The sequence below is a fragment of the Tarenaya hassleriana genome, unplaced genomic scaffold, assembly GCF_000463585.1.
Source record: "Tarenaya hassleriana unplaced genomic scaffold, ASM46358v1 Cleome668, whole genome shotgun sequence".
NCBI lineage: Eukaryota > Viridiplantae > Streptophyta > Magnoliopsida > Brassicales > Cleomaceae > Tarenaya > Tarenaya hassleriana.
In genome coordinates this window covers 1-8,081 of record NW_010969222.1, presented here as the reverse complement: position 1 = coordinate 8,081, position 8,081 = coordinate 1, and the positions used below count along the sequence as shown (strand labels likewise).

Sequence of the window (8,081 nt, the reverse complement as noted above, 5' to 3'; positions counted from 1 at the left end):
TTATATATGGGCTTGAATGTAGCTCGCGAGGCTTCCACGATGGAGTTTGCTGAAAAACTCGGATACAACACCGGATTCCAAAATCTTCAAGGCTTCTTCATGTGTTACACATCTGGCTGTCTTGTACTGACTCACCGAAGATCCTCTCGAGACAAAGAAACTCATCAACTCGTCGAAAGTTCCCTCTTTCACGACTGTAATCTCGAGCGGTCCAATGTTCTTGTCGTTTGTTCTGCATTTCCCGTAAACAGCATCAAGAGACTCCTCAATGATGAAGCAACATTCCTCCATGACATCACGATCGAGCTCGAGAGTTGCGTCTTTGAGTTTTTTCTTGAGTTCCCAGTAAAGAACGTAGTGACCCGGGAACGAACAAATCAACTGTTTTGCATGTGTCACTGCCTTTAGGAGATCTTCCTCGTAAGTCTTGTCCATATCGATGCCTAACACAAGTTTGTCTTCCTATGAATTGAAACTTAGGTGAATTGTTATGGAAACCAGTTGCTTTTAACACGTCCCCACTCGATACCTGTACAGACCTGTAAAACTTGCACAATCTGTAAGACCCAACAATCGAAAAATAAAAAATAGTTGCCGAAAAAAAAGAAATGGACCGGTAAATGTTGTGACGACGGGTTCATAATAATGATCTATTTTTACATCCACGAGATCAACCATATCATCACCACCACCACCACCACCTTCCTTTTGGTTTCTATCCACCTCTAGGAACTCAAAGTATGCTGTGTTTGGAATGATGGTGTATGACACATCGCGGGGCTTACACAAAGGATGAAGATTGATACCGAAGCAACATTCCGAGCTACCATAATAGGTTGAAACCAAAGGGAGACGTGCACCATAGAATTTCAACATCGGTACATACTGTTCCATTGAACCAGTAACGATAGCTTCAATGCATTTAGCTCTTGGCCACAATCTCCTAACTATGCCTTCCCACGATATTTTACTGCATTCTCGTTCTATTATTTCAGCAAGTTCCTGATTTGGCCCACCAAGGATATCAGAAGTCGCTTTCTTACATTTGATGTTAGTAATCCACTCACTAATGTGACCGATCCTTATGTTTGAGCATAACTCAGGCCAGTGATCTTCCAAAAACTTGATTACTTTGAGAAAAGTTGATGCAAATGGTGCACATATCCGGACAACTTCATCTCGTTGCACTATTCCACATAGCAATTGACAGTAAATGCTCTGCTTAGTGTCTTCACATGTTGAGACCTCATATGGGCTTGTCTGAATTCGATTCCTTTCACATGCAAGAGAACAATAAGCAACACTGGACAAGGTGTATGTATAAAAGCATAAGGGTACAATTGTAGTTATGTAAATAATTTCATCGATATATAGAGAAAATACGTTACATATACTATTCATATGATCCATGCGAGCTAATATAACCGTAGAAGATTTGAGCTACATTACCAAAACTACGAATTCTCAGCGTTAATACTTTTCATAAAGCTTGTCAACACCGTTCTAACCATCAAGCCGGAAGCTGTCTCGCTTTCCCGGTTGACGAAACAGAAGCACACAACTTTTCCGGGAGTAAGACCTTCTATGTGCCTGCAAAGTAGCAATGGGAGTAATGGGAGTGTTACTCCTTTAGTGAATAAGCTTTCTTGTTCTCTAAAATTTAAATGATAGAAAAAGGGTAATAGACAGTTAATTCTCGAAACCGGACATACTTTCTCATTAGAGGTAGCAAGAGACTTAGAGCCCGACTGGTTGTACCGCAGAAGTTGCAGTTGCGGGTGATAGCGTTTTCAGAGTGTTTGCTAGCGATTGTAGGCGATTGGTACTGAGTAGTTTGTAAATGACTGTTGGTGGCGATTGCGGTTGGTTGCGAGTAAGAGTGAAAGGTTGTACACAGTTGCGGTTGCGTTTTGATATAAATTACCAAAAAGGACATGATTTTAAGATAATTTTTTAAATCAATTACAATTAATTTTATATTATCATTTGATAAAAAAATATTTTATATAATTTATAAATAATTATATAAAATATTTTAAAATATAAATTCTATCAATTTAATTTATTCTTAAAATTTAGTAAAATATAATATCAAAAAATAAATTCAAATCATAATACTAAACAAGTCGTCTATAATATATATATATATATATATATAAAATATTTTGTATAAAACGTAATGTATTAGACAATTGAAATGAAAAAAAGAACATAATAAAAATATTAATTCGTCGCATCCCATATCTCTTTAGCGATCCCCTCTCTAACATTTTCCATATAGTCATCCGCTGTCGCATCATAGAATCGGTCATCATCCATATCATAACGTGATGGAGATGTGTTTCCAGTGGGTTCGGGAATATAATCTTCAGTAGTTTCAGCAACATTGAAATCTATATCTTCTTCACGACAATCTCGAATGAAATTATGCAGTGTCATGGTAGCTGCAACAATCTTTTCTCGTATGTTTATACTATAACGAGGGGGACCCTTCAAGATTGTCCATTTGCCTTTCCAAACTCCAAATGTTCTCTCTATTACCGAACACAATGAAGAATGTCTCTTGTTAAACAACTCACGCATAGTTCTTGGCCGACGTCCAGAAAAATTATTAGGATGATACGGTTTACCTTGATAAGGAGCAAGAAAACCCTTACGATTAGGATAACCAGAATCCACGAGAAAATATTGTCCTGAGTCCGGAAATGGAAAAAACTCATCGTGTCTTGCACACTCTGTTAATACCTTTGTATCGTGTGCACGGCCCGGAACTCCAATACGTGTGTATATAAATCTCATTTTAAAGTCACAGGCCGCCAAGATGTTCATCGATGTGTACTCTTTACGGTTCCAATATGTGATCCTGTCTTTTCCACTAGCAAGCACTGGCACATGAGTTCCATCCAATGCTCCAATACAATCTCTAAAATACGGAAAATATCTCCTGTCGTGTCGAACCATTGGAGATAACTCAACAAAGTCTTCTCTCTTCCACGAAACGTTCTCTGCATGCAAGCAACATAATGCCATAAGAACTTCATCAAACTTACTTGTTACTGTCCATTGCGAAATTTGGAAATCTCCTGCTATCACTCTTTGTGATATATTATGCCCCAATATCTTCAATGACATGCCCAAAGCCACCTCGGCACTCACACGATGCCATTCTTGAAGTCCATACTGTTTTAACTTGTTTAAAAGTCGATGAAACACCGCCTTTCTCATTCGTAGAAAATGAAGGCATTGGGCATCACTCACATACATTAATTGATGCATTATCCGCAATCCTCGTTCTGGGTCGGTTCTGATTTTTTCCTTTAAACAATACCTCAAAGGATGGGTACCAACAAATGTAGTAATCACATCATCATCTTCTGTAATAGTTTCTACAATTTTTTTTTGGTATAAACGTGATTATGATAATTACCAAAAAAGAATGTTTACACAATCAGTCCTAGACTGCACCCAAAACCAACAGCCCTCTGACTGTCGAAACCCCTTACATAACCAAGCAAAGACAATTTACAAGAGCGTTACCTCAAAATAATACCCATAGCTATCGGCTCCCACAAAGGTAATACCAATCCTGTAACATAACGTTATCAGTATCGTAATTCCCCTTTTGAGTTGCGAGGAAGTTATCCCGAATCAAATTTTCGATGTGCAAGCGTATCTCATGTAGCATTCTTCTTTGACCGGTAAAAATTCTGGCATTCCTCTCCCTCCAGACCTCATAAACTATCACCTGGATGATTAGTCGACCTATTAAACAGCGATTCCGTGATGTATCAGCTTGACCCTTCAACCATGATGTACAAAGTTGTATATCTGCTGGAGGCGATGGCCAACACCTCCCTACATAGTGGTTCCAGAGTGCAGAAGCATATGGACAAGCAAAGAACAAATGTGTATGACTTTCTTGCGCTTCCTCACATAGAATACAGATAGCATCCACTTGAATTCCCCAGTTAAGCAATCGATCTTTTGTCGGAAGTCTCTGGCTAATGGCTTGCCATAAGACAATAGAGTATCTCGGGATAGCTAGTTTAAACCAAACTAGATCATACCATGGGACTTTTGGCTTCGGATTCCTCAGTTGTTTCCACGTGGAAGCCGAAGAAAAGTAAGTTTTGAACTTCCCCGAGTGGTCTTTCCATAGGTGAATGTCTTTCCCTTTATCCGGGTGTGGAGGGTCAGTCATGATTAGGGCCTGTTGAATCAGCTCCATAGCAGCACCTCTTGCCGGTGGAAGGTTCCAATGATTATCCGCCGTTGCAGCGCTCACCGAGGCAGATTTACAAATCTGCGTGAGACTCGGGCCGCGATCTCCAGTGAGCGTAATTAGCGGACCTAGAGATAGCCAGTGATCGTACCAAAACAAGCTGTCTCTGCCATCCCCCACTTGTTTCCGGTGAAAAGTCCTGACAATAGCCACTAGGTGAACGAGTTTATTGAAGTTCCATGATTGGTTTTGAGAGGGCTTGCATGTCCAGTAACTTCCTCCCTTCAATAGATGTTTAGCACTCCAAGCATACCATAATGATCCAGATTTGCTAAGCAAATTCCATATCAGTTTCAAGCGAAAGACCAAATTCTGCTCCTCAAGTTTCCTAATTCCCAATCCCCCTTCGTTGCGGGGCAAGCAAACCGAAGTCCAGGCAATACGATGACCCGTTGATTTCTCTGCAGTATTAGACCAAAGAAATGAGGAGCACAGTGAGTCCACCGATTTCAGGAGAAACTTCGGAAGAACAAACATAGAACTCCATGAGTTGACCATCCCATAAATAACCGATGAGATCAATTGAACTCTGCCAGCCATGGATAAAAATCTTGTCTTCCACAGGGACAACTTGTTTTTTATTCTTTCAAGTAGAGGTTGAAAATCACGCTTCGACAGTCTTCTAGAACTCAGTGGAACCCCGAGGTATTTTACCGGAAGGTTGCCGAGAGGAAGGCCTGTGACCGTGGTTATGGTTTGGGCGACACTATCAGATACGCCACCGAGTATCAGCTCCGACTTTGCATGATTAATTTGTAATCCGGTAGATGTGCCAAATTCTTGCAAGGTTAACAAAACCTCATTGACAGATTCCAAATTTCCTTTACAGAAGACAATTACATCATCCGCGAAGGTGAGGTGTGTGATGAGAGGATCTCGACATCTATGGTGTGGTGACAGTCTTCCGACTCTTACGGTCCTATTCAAGGATTGTGATAGTAATTCCATTGAGAGGATGAAGAGGTATGGCGACAAAGGGTCCCCCTGACGCAGCCCTCGTCTTCCTTTGAAGAACCCGTACAATTCTCCATTTATGGCGATGGAAAATTTCGGGGTTGTGAAACAAAGCTTCAGCCATCTAATAAACCTAGGTGGAAGGTTTATTGCTTGCAAAAGCCTCAAAATCAGTCGCCAATCAATTGAGTCAAAGGCCTTCCTAAAGTCTATCTTTACCACTGCTATCGGAGGAGCCCCTTGACGCTCGCAAGCCCGCAATAACTCTGCTGGAAGTAGGACATTTTCAGCCATCAGTCTACCTTTCAAGAAAGCTGCCTGATTCCCCGAAATCAATTCCTGTAGTATCGGCCTGAATCTTCTAGCCAGAATGGTAGAAATGATCTTGTAAAGAGTGTTGCAACAACTTATCGGTCTAAAGTCCGGAAGTGAGGATGCACCGGTCTTCTTAGGAATGAGGACCGCTGATGTGGTGTTAACCTGACCAAGAAGTACCCCTGTAGCGAAAAAGTCCATAAGACTAGGGAGTTTAGTATCATTCATAATGATACATGGATTTCATAACAGATCTAGCATGCAAGAACATGTAATGAATAAAATACTTTCATAAAACTATAGAAAGTATCAATACATCGAATGTATCGGAACAAAGCTCATAATCAGTACATCATAGAGCACTAAACCAACACTTCGGGTATCCATCTGGGCCAGGAGTCTTGTTACTCGGAAAAGACCACAAAGTCTGCTTGATTTCCTCAGCAGAGGGGATATCTGTGAGGCCAATGCTCATATCTGAAGGGCATCTAAACGAGATCAAGTCCTGAAGATGTTCAATTGTCGGAACCCTTATTTCTGGGTCCCTTCTACCAAGAAGATCAGAAAAGTATCGGACTGCATGGTCACCAATCTCCTGCGGGGATGTATATCTGTTCCCCAATTGATCTTCAAGGTAACTGATACGGTTGTGAGAGTTCCTGAGCTTGGTACTGTTGTAGAAGAAAGCCGTATTTTTATCACCGAGACTGAGCCATCGAATTCGGGATCTTTGTCTGTAGAATTTCTCTTCTGCAACTGCAAGCTTCAGCCATTTCTCACGCAGTTTCTTTCCCTCTGCAATGAGAACGGGGTTTGGATCGGACAATAGTGCCGCCTGCAATGCTTCCAATTCTTTCCCAATCTCCTTTACTCTTGTTGATAATTGACTAAAGTTTGCTGAATTTAATGACCGAAGCGGTTGTTTCAGCAACTTCAAAGCTCGGACAAAGCGATATTGATGGGTGCCCATCAGAAAGCTCGCTTGCCAATTTGCCTCAATCACCTGCGCAAAACTAGAGGAAGTAGTGAGGTGATGGTAGAATTTGAAGGGGGATTTCGATACCTTGATTCTATCCGGGAAGTGAACAATTGCCGGAGAGTGATCCGACGGACCCGGTGATAGGAATTCTGCACAAGCATTCGGATATTTATCAAACCAAGGCTGGTTTCCCATTACTCGATCCAACTTGACAGATAGAGGTTCCAGGGTGTGATTGTTACACCATGTGTAGCGCAGACCTCGACTAGGAATGTCAGAGATACCCGCTGCTTCAGCACAATTCTGAAAATCTGTGGAGCCTTGAGATAGAGTATTGGTGGTAGTATGGTCAGAACGGTCCAACGGGGAAAGGATCTCATTAAAGTCCCCAAGAATAATCCATGGAGAAGAAGGAGTCGGGTGAGTAGAAGCTATCGCCTCTAAGTCCAGCCATAAGAAACGCCTTTCACTCAAGGAGTTCGATGCGTAGACGAAGGTTGCCGCTAGAGCCAGGTCATGTTCCGGACTCTGTATGATACAAGTAATGGTCTGCTTTGTATAGCTTAGGATCATTACCGAAATATCTGGTCCCCAGATCAGCCAAAGTCTGCCTGTTTCTCCAGATACAAAATGACAAAAATGCTTCCAACCTGGTGGTATTGAAGCCATAATACGATCTGCATTGTGCTCCTGAATATGAGTCTCTAGGAGTCCTCCCGCAATGAGCTTATTTTCCAAAATCCATTTACGAATCAAAAACTGTTTATTCGAGCCGTTTAAACCCCTAACGTTCCAACTAAAAATCATAGGGGGGGAGGGGGGTTAGTTTCCTCTCGAGGCCTTACGACCTCGGTTTGACCCTTTCCTCTTTCCTCGAGTTTTAACCAACGTAAACCCTTCATTTGAGTTTCCCGGCGGCTGAGAGTTAGAAGCAGTGGGTGATGTGGCTACTTGTGCTTCTGAATTAAGTAATTGCTCCTTTGACGATTCTGCTGGAATGTGTGCATCCTCCTCCTTTTGAACCGAAGATGAAGACTGGTCGGCCAGAGGCAAAGATGGTGCCACTGGACGTGTTTCCCTTGGTTGTTGAGGGTCCTGCGGGGGGCTGAGCAGGGATGGACTATTGCCCAATTCCGTAGCTGAGGGAGCTGAATTTGTGATGTGAGCAGCGGGTGGGTGTGGCATGGACGGACAATGTTTGTTATCATGTCCGATAGTCGTGCAGGTGGAGCATGTAGGAGGTAGCCATTCGTAAGAAACAGATATGATGTGCTCCTCTCCGTGAGGGAGCTGGACTGCAATGTTCCTCGGTGGTTGTCGAAGTAAGTTCACATCCACAAACAATCTCGCCACAGTTAGATTGCTCTTTGTTGCCGATTGCCGATCCGGGTACAGAGGCCTACCTACTGAAGTAGCCAATCGGCTGAGACATTCCACTGTAAACATTGAACTCGGCAGATTCCTAAAGGAGACCCAAGTAGGGATCGAATCGAGAACAGGCTTCGCGACTACAGACGTTGGATTCCAAGGCGAAACAAACATTGGTAACGA

The 8,081-nt window shown here is 42.3% G+C and overlaps 1 pseudogene; it reads right to left on the bottom strand.

Annotated features, from left to right (window-relative positions):
* Nucleotides 1-1,584, bottom strand: LOC109116104 (annotated as a pseudogene).
* Between the last annotated feature and the right edge of the window lie 6,497 nt (nucleotides 1,585-8,081).